Below are 14313 nucleotides of genomic sequence, written 5' to 3'. Positions count from 1 at the left end.
TGCTCCCCTCTCCGCTCCCCCCCCCAATACTTTTAACTCTTCATTTAATGTCTAGAGCCATTCCTAAGATCTTTTGTGGAGCATGCTTGGTACTAAGAAGGGGGAGGGGGGGGGAGAGGACCTGCAAAAGTGGATGGGAGCACTGACTGCAGAAGAAAAAAGGCATGTGGTACAAAGAAGAATAAGAAAGCACAGAAGGCATTGAAAGAAGTCCTCAGAGAGGAGAGGAAAAAGGAATTAAGAGTTGCAAAGGGATTGAATCATAAAAAAAAAAAAAATAGTCTAGAAAGCAGAATTGTGTATGTTCTTTTTTTAATGTAACAATATATAGCATTTTCTACAGTTGGAAGGCACAATGGTTAAAATAACTTCTATTATTTATAATCATGGCTGATGGATACTTGTCTAAATCATGGCTTAAGAATTTTCCTTGCAAGAGCATCCTGTTGCTATGTTCTTTTTTGTCTTCGGAGATGAATAGGTTGCAGTTCTTGAACATCTGTCAGAATGCCTGGTCCCCGATTCTTTGCTCAGATCTGTCTCTGAAATTTGATTGTATTCAAGATGGCTGAGAATTAAATGCAGATAGAATGACTCATGTTGCCCCGAATTTGGATGACAGTCACTGAAGACTCCTGACATCATGAAAATTTTATACCAATGGTGTTTGAAACAAGCTTACTTACCTACTTGTGATGATTTTATTTAACCTGTTTTTTTTATGGATTCAGAATGTTTCAATTCTTTCAATATGTTGATCAGTGTTTGGCTTACTGGCTGTCTAAACTTACCAAAGAAGGCTTTATGCTTCAGTTCCTTCAGGAACATTTCAGAGGTTGAAGTAACATCAGCAAAGTCCCAGGTGCATCTAATGGAGCTCTTACAATTCCAGCTTGTTTCTAGCAGTTGTGTGGAACAGAGTTCTTCTGCCTGCAGATGTACATAAGACTATTTCCCTGTTCTGCCCTCCTCCCTTTCCCTTCGTTTGGGAACTGAGTTAGGTATTCAGGAACAAAAATCCATATTGTAAGTGTCCCTTTTATAATGAGACTACTTCAAGGAGACAGGTTTGACAGGATTTCTCATTTCATTGAGGCCCTGGTGCTGAGAGAGACATGTAGACACTATTGTAGTTTGAATAAATACTTCAGGCTCAATATCAGTGTGAAAAATCACTGTTTTCTTGCATGATGAGGTTCACCTTGCAGTACATAGTGATCCTGAAGACAGCATTATTCTTACATCAACGATTCAATGGTACAGGAAGACTTTTAGACTTTTTTTTTTTTTTTCTTTATCCCAACCAAAAAATGCACTGGTGATTAAGACTTTGTCAAGTTCTCATATACATTTAAAAGGCAAAGTATATGGCATAAAGAAAAAAATCATTATATAGTTGCCCTATTCTTTGCATTTGTACAGGGGTTGTCTTTAATATCTATGGTTAATTGACCATTATTGTGCCTCAAGTCCAATATCTGATGTAAGAGTTTATATCATCTTGCAAAGAGCTAATGTCCCAGATTACTCTAGGATGCTTAAGTGGTTGTATTAGGTGACAAGAATATGAACGTACAGGGAGTAAAATTATGATACCACTTAACAATATACTTAGCATCTTTATTTTTTAGTTGTCACTTTCTCAGAGGTAGCTTTTTCATCTTCATTTGTATGTCTGAACAACACCAATACTTATTTCCTAGTTGTAGACATTATTTCAATTCAGAAATTGTATAGCTGAAGTATATTTTCACCTCTGCTCAGCCCTGATGAAGTAATAGAAATAGAACAGGTTTTGCGGTCTCCACCTTGGTAAATTTCAAAATCTGACTGGATAAAACCCTGAGTGAGAGTCTCTGACATCAGAGCTGACCCTACTTTTAGCAGGAGATTGGGATGTAAATGACCACTCAGGTCTCTCTCGGACTGAATTACCCTATCCTATGAAGCATCTCTACTTATTTCCAGATCTTGTTTCTCTAGCTGTAGCGTTTAGCTATTGGTTTCCATTGCTCTGTGTCCTGTTAAAGAACTCCATAGTACTTCATGCCTCTCTCATTGTGTGAGAATACTTAAATACATCTAGGAGGCTACCTCTAAGTCTCTTGCCAGACAAGCAGCTAGATAGACATTTCATTTGTCTACCCTGTGACTTATGTGCTCTATTTAACCCTGGACTGGATAGAGCAAGAATGTTTAAATTTGCTTCGTATTCTGAGGATGGATGCAGAATTCTTTTTATTTTCATTTATTTATTTACTGAAAATGGGATCTGAAGCAAACTCTTGTATTTCCAAGAAGTTTACTTTCCATTTGGTCAGCCAAAGGTTAAGTGAAGACAGCCAGACACAGGTTTCTGTAGGGCTGTTCTGTTCAGGTCCCCTGTAGCCATATCACTCATTCTTTCGAAGCAGGAAACCTCAGGAATTCATGGACTAACTCTCCACAGCAGTCAGCTACCCTTTTCACCATGGATGGAGTATAATACTGAATTTGTACAATTTTTTTTGATGCCCTGCAGAAATTGTTTATTACATGTAGGCAATTACCTTCATCAAACAAATTTCTAATCATCCAAAAGATTAAAATCAAGCTTTTTGCCCAGACCAATTGTCTCTAAAATCAGGTAGCTGGACATTAAATATTTTTCTATAACTTTTCAGACTGTTACAGCAGCTTTCTGTTATTTTGCCAAGAACTGAATTTGGGCAGCTGGCCTGTTGTTACCTGATTCATCCCTTTTGGCATTTTTAGTATGGGCACAACATTGGCTCTCTTCTAATCTGGATTTTCTCCAGTTTTCCATAATTTGTTAGAAAATTAATGCTAGCAGACAAGAGACTTTATTTGCCTATGCTCTTTTAGTATTCTTTGATAGATTCTGCTCCCCAGGTTTCCTGATTTTAAGATGGTTATCCCTGGTAAGTCTTTTTTAGCATCCTTACTAATAATTAATTGTCAACAAATTATTTTGCCTTCTTCCTCTGCAATAACTTCTACTATTTCTCTCCCACCTCCCTTCACAGTAAAAGACTCTTCATATATGCATTCATTGTAACTGTAATTATTAAAATATGAATTATACTATTTGGTATTGTATACATGTTGTTACTACAGTTGTTTTTCTCCTTTGTAGGGGAATATTTTTCATGGAATTATACTAAATTATTTAAAATAGCATACTAAGGTTGACTGTACCTACAAGGGGAAAAAAAAAAACACAAACTTTAAAACTTATTCAAAATAAGAAATGACAGAATTGACTTAATCCTAACAGTCCAACTGTTTAGGAGAGGATTCCAAACTGAGATGGAATGGATTGGAATGGCTATCATTTGTAAATTTCGTATTAAAACGTGTAGAATAGAAGTTAATAAAGCTTTCTGTACCACTAATCCTAAAATAAAACTATGAAAAAAAAATACATATATGCTTAAATATCTTAAGACTTGCTGTGATAAGACACTAACTTTATCGGATCAATTTTTTATGCTTCATAACTTCTACTTTATGTTAGTTAATATTTCCTTACCTTTTTTTCTTTTATTAACCTAACTTCCACCTTCATTTTATCCTTGAATTGAACTTGTCTCTTTCTAGTACAATCATAAATTTGGGAAGTTTAATATGCTGGTCTTTAGAAACCCTTGATTTTTTTCATTCTATTTTTTCTAAGTTTTGGGAGACACTCAAACATCTACCGCAGGTAGAAAGCTGCAGTGCCATGCAGTTCCCAGGCTGCATGTTGGTTTACCAAATGACTCCGTCGGTTATTAAGTGCTGTTTTTAGCATCAGGTCCCTGTGTCTATGTTTGAAGCAGTGAAGATATAATAGTACTTAATGGATGGTGTTTTGAATATAGCATTAGACTCGGAAATTGTCTCCTGTAACATCTCAACTGTTCACATAATTGAGCTGATTTTAGGAATAATGCTGACTTGACTTCAGTCTGGAATCTCCCCATTAAATCAGGTGTAGAATTGTAACCCTGATCACACTTGGATCAGACAGTATTTGGATCCTAAGAAACTCACTGTGATGAACTGGTAGATACAGAACAGCTGTCACAGCTGGTGGTTGGGAAAGAAGAAAAAAAAAGAAAAAGGTATCAATGTTTTGATTTCCTAAAGACTGCTTACTAGCCCAATTCAAAGAAACTAAATTTTTGTTTGGCTGGATTTACATAAGAAAAGGCAGGGATGTTTTTTGTAGTCCAAATTTAAGTATTGGCACTGCTCGAAGACAAATATATGGTGGCTATTCCACTGGCTTCATTATATCAATAATTTTTCAAGAGTAAATAGGTTAATCAAATTGGAAATACTGTTTCTTGTCTATGGGGATTCTCAGATGAGGCACGGTTTTATCTCCTCTTTACCTGAAACTAGGCAGTTTCATTTACAGCATCATATTAACTAAAATATATATGAACTATGAGATACTGAAAGAGAAATGAGTGTCAAGCAGCTTAGAGGATTTACCTTTCTGGTAAGTAGGCCACTCTGAAGCCTGCTTTCAGTTTCTTCTATCTGTAATATATAGTTTCTTTTCTGGAAAGTGAATTTTTAATACAAGAAAAATCCAGCCTTCTAGAGGTAGCTTTCTGTTTAGTATTGTTTTGTTTAATTACTATTATCTATGTTTCCAGGCAAGCAATTTTGGTCAGACTATATCATGTATGTATTTTTTTGTTTTGTTTTTTACCTGAACATGCATATGTGTGCACACATTTTCCAGACTGATGTTTGGAAGAATACTTGATTCCAGAAGTACTTACACAACTTCAATATACTATTAAAATAAATTCAGAAACCTAACAATAGAATGGGCAGAGGATACCTACATTTTTCCCTCTTCTCTCTTCTTTTTGGAGTTACATTTAGACAAGTAGTAATCTACAGTGGCTTAAAATTCATAAAAGCTACTTATTTAAGAAATATCATTAGATGATTTCATTTGAAAAGCATATTATAATATGATTTATCAATAATAACAAGGCATTGTGCTGTAGGAAGTAGAATAGCTACACAATACGAACTTCTCTCACTTGTTACAGCTGCTTGGACTGAAAGTAATCGGGTGCTGGGTACTGTGGGGTGGTGTAAGGTTGCCTCCCCTGACTCAGGCAAAGTCAAGCAGCATGCAGTCAGGGAATTCAGCAACTTCTTTCAGTCCATTGACTGAAAGTCCATTGACACCATTGACAGCAGCTCACTGAAGTACCCCATTTGCAAATACTGTATCATACTGTGTTCCTTTCTGTCCTTTAGGAAAGAGGCAGCAGAACAGCGAAGGCAGGCAATGACCTGTCATTCAGGTTTGAGTTCCTTGCCCCGTTTAAGTCTATCATGAACTTCCTGCCAAAAGCTCTCTCATCTGCCTGCCAAATGTGTGTGGTCTGGCTGATGCATATTTTTCTAAAGCAAAAGTTAACTTGGCATTCCAGATATGACTAAGTGACTTTGCTGGGGTCAACCTATAGACAAAATTAAGATCAAATACTTCACAGTTTAAGGTGGTTTTTTTTGTTTGTTTGTTTTTTTGTTTGTTTTTGTTGTTGTTTTTTGTCTTTGTGATTTACATGTTGTTTTAGTGTGGAAATACTCATAATTTTGCTTTTACATTGAAGAATAATTAATGTCCTCTCTAAGATGAATCCAACAGTAAACCTATTTGATGCTTAATCCTAAGCAAGAGATAGTCTGTCATAAATATATATTACATTGCAGAGTTCCAGTGGAAAATGGATTTATTTATTAATACGTTTAACAAGAAAATATTAGAATATTCAGCCTTGGATACTAGAGATTAAACCTGATGTACTGCATTGAATATTCACAAGTAATTGTGAAATACATCTTACTTGTGAAAGGAGCAAAGCCAATAATTAAATATATGAACTTGGAAAAGATGCTTAACATATCACTTATCAGTTCATGTACTTGCTGTTAATGCAAGACTTCTATACATCTTGATTTATTCAAAATAGCTGAATGCACACAATGAACTTAACTAAACAAATACTAATTTAAATTCAGGTGTCATTTAATAGAGCTATAGTTCTTATTCTCAGATGCACAATATAGTAAAAAGATAATAACAGGTAGAAGAGCAACTGCTTCTCTCTAGACTGGCTTACACAGCAATTATAGAAAACTTTCCACTTTGGATTGCTGTTCCAATGCTATAGCAAGGCAGATAAAGTAGAACTATAATATTAGGTTAAGGGCAGGAGATGAAACAGCAATAAAAATAGGTATACAGATGGAAACTGTTTCATTTTTCCATATGCTAATATAAAACTAGTAGGTCTCATAATCATCGGTCTCATTAGTGGCTACACTTTGAAAAGGTCTCAAAGGGATCTTTAAATGTGAATAGCCAGAGAGATCTGCACAGACAAAATTGATGCAAAAAATTGAGGAAGCAAAAATTAGATGCAAAGTGTTAATGTCATGGAACAGCTGGAATGCAATTTTGTGTATAAATAGTTTGCACATAGGACAGCTTATTTATCTCAAAAATGTCTTTGTCAAGCTTTGAACAGTGTAAGTTTTTTAATGTAGTTTTTACATTATTCTCTGTTGTTCGAGATGACCATTTTTATAAAATGTTTAATTTTTTTTTTTAACCTATGAAATTTTGAGTAGTGAAGGAGCCAGCTTGAGAGCCAGGGACCCATTGATGCCAAAGACAGCAAGTTAAAACAGTGTTGGTAACATACAAATGTGGTCCTCACACAGGAGTTCTAACACATGAGTCTTCAGAGCAATCAGTAGTTGTGGCAAAAAGGCCATGCAGTGTATCTTTGAGACCCTGGGTATAGGTGGAGACTCGCTGAAAGGAGTGTGAAATTCAGCAATTACAGGGATATCTCTCTGTGTACAGTAAAAAGCTCAGATTCAGAAGCTGAATAGCATATTTTTCTGAGCAACAGAAAGCCTCTCTTCAAAGATCAAACAAACAAAAACAACTCTCTAGTAACTCACTATATTGTTGATGCTATTGGCAGTCACTGCATATTTTTATTATCCATTATTGTAGAACTAAAGAATGTTTAGAATATAAGAAAAAAATCAAACGTGTCACGTATTATATGAGGTGCTTATGAATATAGAATAGGAGAGCTCCTTTTATCTGTGATTTATAACATGGTTACGTTTCTTAAAATTGGAGCAGTGGCTTTCTAAGAATTATGATATTATGGCAGAAATCACTGTCAAGTTTTAGTTGAAATTTTCCTTATTCTCTTCACCATAACATGCAATGACTTAGCTTTTGGTTTACTTTGCTAAAAGATTTATACTGAGCCTCCTAAACACTGAAATCTTCTTAACATAGATCCCATCATTTCTACGTTGTATATGATGGATTCTTTGAGAACAGTGAAAATAAATTGTATGTACCTACCCAGCAAATATTCACCAGTTCCCTGATTATCCATCTTATTTGAAGATGGACTTTTCTGCTCGTATTTTGAAACAACCATCTGTAAAAATGTTCTGTATTAAAAATAACTTTTCATATTGTAAAAACCTTTACTATACCACATAATATGAAGTAATGTGAGAGCATTGATTTCCAAATCTTTCTTGATTAATACGGAACACTTGTACAAGCTATATATACATTAAAAATCAAGTTCAGTCTTGAGACACTTAACCAGTTGGTACTTCAAATAGAGTGCATTACGTAAATAGATGTGATGCCTTTAATGCGATGTCTTTAAGATACCTGGCAACTTTTATTATTAATCATTTATATTATTATTTTTTTTTCCTTCATTATTTCTGCCTGTTGGACTCAAAAAGAACCTTGCCAAACCATAGAACTGGTTTTAAGAGTACTTTCCAGAACAATTGTGAATTGGGACTGACAGCACAAGTTGAGAAAAAACATGACAAAGTAGTGTGGAATTCATGCCTGGGCAAAACACTGTTAAGTACTAGTACATGTTATCTAGTACATTGTTATCCCCAGACCTGCACAGTTCTTAGGAGATCTATGAGCTGTGTGGTTATAAATTTAGGTTTCCTATCTTGTTGGAAAAAATACTCTCTTACCAATTTTAAGTTTAGGAAGCAAATAGACAAATGCAAACTGAAACTTGTGTTTCTAAAGCCCACAGTAAAGGTATGCAGAACTTGCAGATGTGTACCTATTTTAAACAGTTCTAAGAAAGCTGTTCTAAGTACTGAAACAAGTCATTGGTTTCCAATCAACTGATACCTCTTCAGTTATCAAAAAGTTTCTAATGGTAATTGCTAATGTCAGCTCTTGAATTTCTAATCATGCATATCACCTGTGGGTACTAATTTATTGCATAAGATTTTTACCTTTATCCAACCTCACTTCACCTCAGTTCATCTTTTGTTCTTTCTTTAAACACACAAATATACTTTTAAAGTGTTTTAATGTTCTTTGCATTTTATATAAATCACATGTTTCTTCCTCCTGTGTTCTCCTTCCCCATCTGCTCTTAGTTAATAATTCCTTAATTCTGTGGATATAGGGAAGGCTTTTAAAAAGCCACTTTAGGAACACAACTTACTACCCAAATATGTCACATAACCTATAGAATGTTTAAGATGTATGCTGCAGAAGTCGATTTTAGTATATTGATTAGAATTTGTGACTTGGTAGCAGTTGATTCATTATTCCAACCCTTTAGGATTTCTCTAACCTTATATTAAAAACAAACAGGTAACATATGTTTTTCTTCCTGAAAATTCAATTTTTTAATGTGCATTTAGGCTCAACTCAAAGAAACTAATGGCTGAATTTTTCATGATTCTATGTCATGCTCTCTTTAAATTTATAATAACTTTTGCCTGTAGGACCTCATCCAAATACTGCTACTGTGTTTCATGCATCATGAAGTATTTTAAGGTTTTTAAGCTTTGGTAGGTCATTTCAGCACCTTCTTAAATCCAATTCCTTGGAAAGGAATGGGGTATTTAATGGAATTATTCCAGAAAGTAAAGGACAGCATCACAATGTTGAAAGTATGTATTTGTTTCCAGAATCGACTGGTCATTTCTGTAACAATGTTTTGGATGGGTTCTGTTGTTGTTTTAATGTGTTTGTTTGTTTGTTTTTGTTGTTGTTGTTTTTTGTTGTTGTTTTTTAACTAGTAAAGCCTGTTCTTTAGGAATAAAATTTTCACGTATCTGAATCAATTTGCCAAGAATCAGCAAATTGCTTTGTGAGTATAGTGACACAGAGGAACATATTTAGAAGGCATATGGTAGAGAAAGCAGGGTGTGCTGCACCCTGGGAGATCTCTTCCTATTTTCCTGCAGTACTTCACTGACTAGAGCACATGCATATGGGGCTCTCTTGAATGTGCATTAATTGAATAAGAGACCATTTCCTAATGATGAATTCTATGCTCATTTAGTTTTTCTTGTTTACAAAAATAACACCCTTGAACAGTCAGTATATAATAATTGCTGGTCTCCACTAAAAGAATTAAGTAATATGTCTTTGTTATTCATGATTCAGTTGTTTTGTGCATAATATAAAATTTCAGATGAAGCAAAGGAAAGAAGATGACAGAAGTGTTAAAAGTATATACACATAATATAGGTACCTATTTTCTATACATGACTATATAGAAAAGATAAGTAAGACATGACATAATGCACATATATCTAGCCTGTGTTAATCTTCTGCTGCCTGATGTCTTGTTTTCAAGCACAATGATATTTGCAATAAAAGGCAAAATACCTTTTTTTTTTTTTTTTTTTTTTTTTTTTCCCTTTTTAAAGGGTCCCCTATATTGCAATCACAACAGTCACAAATGTGGTTACTTTTAGGCTAGCATGTGTTTCAAATATCAGCAGTGTCACTGAGCTCAGTGTGGCCTGCAAGTGCTTTCTGAGAAGCCTAAGTAATTAGTGCACACTGAGTTTCATGCTGCTTCTAATACCTAGGCTAAATATAGTTCCACAGGAAGCCCTGTCAAAGATACTGTAATGTATGAGATTTTTTGTGAAAGGTACAAGTTGAGAGTTAATGTACTACTACCATCTTTCTTGAAGGATCAAAACAGGACTTCAGTGGGATAGGAGTAATGCAGAACTTTTTTGTAGCCTACTCTAAATGTTTTGATTCCCTACTATTCATTTAAATCTGTCCTGAATTATGTCATGAGGAAGAGTATGGACTGACTCCAAAATTAGCAGCAATTAAAAACAGTATAAATTCTCTGCATACTGCATCTAGACATGAAAGATTCAAGCAAAGACTTATCCTAAGTTCTGAATAGAATAAGTACAATAGGATAGTGGTCTACCTGCTTCAGTGGTCAATAACAGGACTTAAGAGGGAGGTATGAAGCCATGTGATGCATCTGATTTGGCATCTTGTTGCAGTCTAATCCTATGATTATATGTGAATTATAGTCCAGCATTCATAGCAGAGAATGGGTGTTCCCCTTTCTAGTTTTGCCTTCCTGTTCATAGAATTGTGGAATGGTGCGAGTTCGAAGGGACCTTAGATATTGCCTAGTTCCATCCTGCATGCCCTGCATAGGGACACCTCCTGTGTTCTTGGGAAAGTCGCATATGCTTCATCTGACTAACAGAGTTACTTTGAAGTGGCATGTTATTTTATATTTATCTTAGTATTCTTAGTGTAAAAAAATTACTATAATATTAGCATACTTATGAGTCCTTAATTAGAATCCACATAGCATACTATGTATGTTCAGCTGTAACCTGAAAGAATTTTTTTTTTACTCTTAAAAGGCCTAAAAATACTATCTACCAGTTTTTCACTTTATCTTTAATTTGTCAAGAGTTGTGAAAAGTGCTCATCAGTTAGAGAAACAGAATTCATTCAAAACTTAGTCTCGTGTATGCACATAAAAATTTTTAACTCTGACTTTCATAGGTTGTCTGATAGTGCTTGCTACTGCAGTCTTCAGTTCTTTCAAAACTATTGAAGTCATATTATTCACATAAAAATCTGATCGCTGTTTCATTCACTGCTCTTATACTTATTATTTCTTTCTTTGGGAGTGCTTCTCTTTCTCTCTTATATGGAATGATAGAATCATTCAGGTTGGTAAAGACCTCTAAGATCATCTAGTCCAACCTTTAACCTAGTACTGAAGTCCACCACCAAACCATGCTACTAAGTTCTATGTCTACAAATTTCTGCAAGACCTCCAGGGATAGTGACTCAACCACTTCCTGAGCAGACAATTCCAAACTCTTTCTGTAAAGAAATTTATCCTAATATACAACCTAAACCTCCCCTGGTGTAGCTTCAAGCTATTTCCCCTCATTTTATCACTTGATGTTTGGGAGAAGAGCCCGATCCCCACCACCTGACAACCTCCTTTAAGGTAGTTGTAAAGTACAATTTTGAATCTTCTTTTCTCCAAGCTAAACAATACATGTAATATATATATGGATATGCATATTTCCTATTCACTGTATCTAAAGAACTAAATGAAAAACAAAACAAAAGATGTCTCACTTAAAGATTTACATGGGTACTTGCTTCCCACATGCATTCTGCAAAGATTCCAAAGGTGGTTTTTTTTTAACCTTAATTTGTTCTTCCTATTTTTGGCAATCATATTTGAATTGCAACCTTCTAGCCAGCCATTGTTTAGAATCTTCCTGCCTTAACTTTGACAGTTCCATTCAGAAAAAGTGTTACTTTGCTATACAAACATTTTCAGATATACTCACTAAATGTTTAACAGGAGAGTGTCCAGGCTGATTCCTACAGATTTTAGCTTCCATTGAATTTTCTTCATTGTCTTCATAACTGCTGTAGTTTACTCATTTGAAAAGTAACTGGGTCCTGAGTTTCAATGTCACAATATTATCTTTTAGTTTGATCTCACAAAACATGTCAAGTTTAATTAAATTGTATTTACTCCATACTACTTCAACCATACTTATTTACATGAATTATTTCAGGAAGTTACTTAGAGCAAAGTCAAGAATAGCCTATTCTCCTGTATGCTTCAGAAGGTGCTGTTCTAAGATGCGATTGTTTATTACTTTCAAAATTGTCTTTCCAATTTATGTTGTGATGTGACATGCAACTAATTTATATTTGGTACGATATTTTCCTAACAGACTTTGTTATAGATCATCCTACTTGTTCTGAAGACCAGCAAATGCTTTCAGCTGTAGGGGTGCTCTTATAACCTGTCTCTTGTAGTAGCATGTGCATGATCCTAGGTTCTGACATCTGAACTAGAACAGAACAAAACTTATTTAGAAATATTGCTAAATTGGCTCAGGATACACCACTCTAGTATAAGAGTTATCCATCAGGTACACAGAATCAGAAGCTTTGTGTAGTGACCCAGTGCCTATCTAGTGGAGAAGAGTCAGGAGTTTTTGGGTGGAGGGGACAGGCAGGATGCCTCTTGTCACATTGATACTGATGATTCAGTGCAGTGAAAAAAGACAACATAACATCACTGTGGACTTCAAAATACTTTAATGGTGTATTGGATGTATAGTCATCAGTAGAGTCATCATCATTAGTTTTAAGCAAATAAGAGCCAAAGGTAATATTAATAAACAATATTTGACTTGCATTTTGCATTTTTCCTTTCAGGATTCAGGTTATATGCATATCTAACTTAGATATGTAATGGAAACACACTATATATATATTCCAATTGTTACAACACAATTTTCTTTATAGATATGTTTATATATGTGTCTTTAGCACTGACTGAAAAATGTATCTTGTCTTGTTTCAAAAGTGTAAACCTTCTCTCAAAAAAACTCTGAAGCTTACCTTAAGGTTTCTCATTGCAAATTGTTATTTATGTATTTATTTTTCTATTGTATTTTTGAAAGGATTTTTCATACTGTTCACCGTTTTCCTCTTCTGGTATAGGCCATAGGAATGAGAACTTAAAAATCCTTTTCCTGAAAAGAAAGGCAGGATTACTAATGAGAATATTCAAAACATAATGATGCCTGGAGTGTTTGCATTCTTCCAAGAGATAAGTTCATTCCTGCAAATACATAAAAGTATTTGAAGGTGATGAAATAAAAGGAAATAGAAAGTTGTTCTGTTTTTTCCTCAAAACAAAGTCAAAGACTGAATGGTGAAATAATCACTTTTATTTTAGAGGTGTTATACTTTAAAAGAAAAAATATATTATGTAGAAATACAAAATTATATTGTAATAACCTTAAAAAGCACTATTCATGCAGAATTATATGTGGAATAATGGTTATACTTTCTGTGCATGTGGCAAGTTCCCCTGTGGGGCTACGGACTCATACAACATCATCTGAAAATTGATAGGTTCAGAAAAAAATGCCAAGTGCATATGACAGCAACATACATCAGTCTTGCCCTGTAAAGAGAACTCTCATCTGTAACCTCAACAACAGGTTGTGACCATGCTAACTCTATATTTTATTTAGTGTAAAAGGTCACAATAGGGACTAATGCAAGGAAGCAGAAGCTGGTCAAACTCAAAACAAGAAAAAAAAAAAAAATGGGACTCTTCCTTTTATAGCTTTTTGTAGTTGGTCTTTTGTGCTTCATTTCTTGATATGTTCAAATGTGTCTTGATTCCTTATGGTGATACAAATGACCAGTATTTACAGACTGTAACTACAGAAATGAAAATGTATTTGAAAGATAGGTCTCTCTGTTTCTGGACTTACCTGAACTCTGGGATGTGCTCAACATACAAGATTTTCATGTATACAGAGTGAGATTGTCAGGCTTTGTTGTGTAAATTACGAAAAGCATGCTTGGCTTTTCATAGTGAGCTAAACAGCTAGCTGTAACCAAAGTTAAGCTAAATACATAAAGATGAATAATTATTGCACTATACAGAGGAGGTCTTATTCTGCATTCAACTTCGTTTGTGTTTTGTTTTGTTTTATAATGATGTGAAATTTGTGGAATTATTCCTGATTTACATTGGTGTAGGATGTCAAAAATTGACATTTTAAGACATGAACATTATTTAAATGTAGAGCAGTACTTACTTTGCTGTGTAACATCAAGTATAGGTATTACTCAGCTGCCTCTTTTCACCTGTGAGAGTAAATTAACAAAGTCAATACTGTGATTAGTATTACTTAATCAAGCCTCAAAAAGCATAAGAATACGAGGATGACTTCATTTCTATCTAGTACCTTGTTAGAAAAAATTTGCAACTTATTTCCTTTTAATTTCCCTGAAAATGTGGTGTAGACCATATAGGTAGGAAGATTGGATAATCAGGGCTCTTGGGCACTCTTCCAGTTTTCTGCCATTTGGTGCTTTGTAAGATGGGTCTTGATGTTGCTACTCCTGAGCTGAAT

Source organism: Aythya fuligula, chromosome 14 (genome assembly GCF_009819795.1).
Source record: "Aythya fuligula isolate bAytFul2 chromosome 14, bAytFul2.pri, whole genome shotgun sequence".
In the NCBI taxonomy this organism is placed as follows: Eukaryota; Metazoa; Chordata; class Aves; order Anseriformes; family Anatidae; genus Aythya; species Aythya fuligula.
This window is presented reverse-complemented; position numbering follows the sequence as displayed.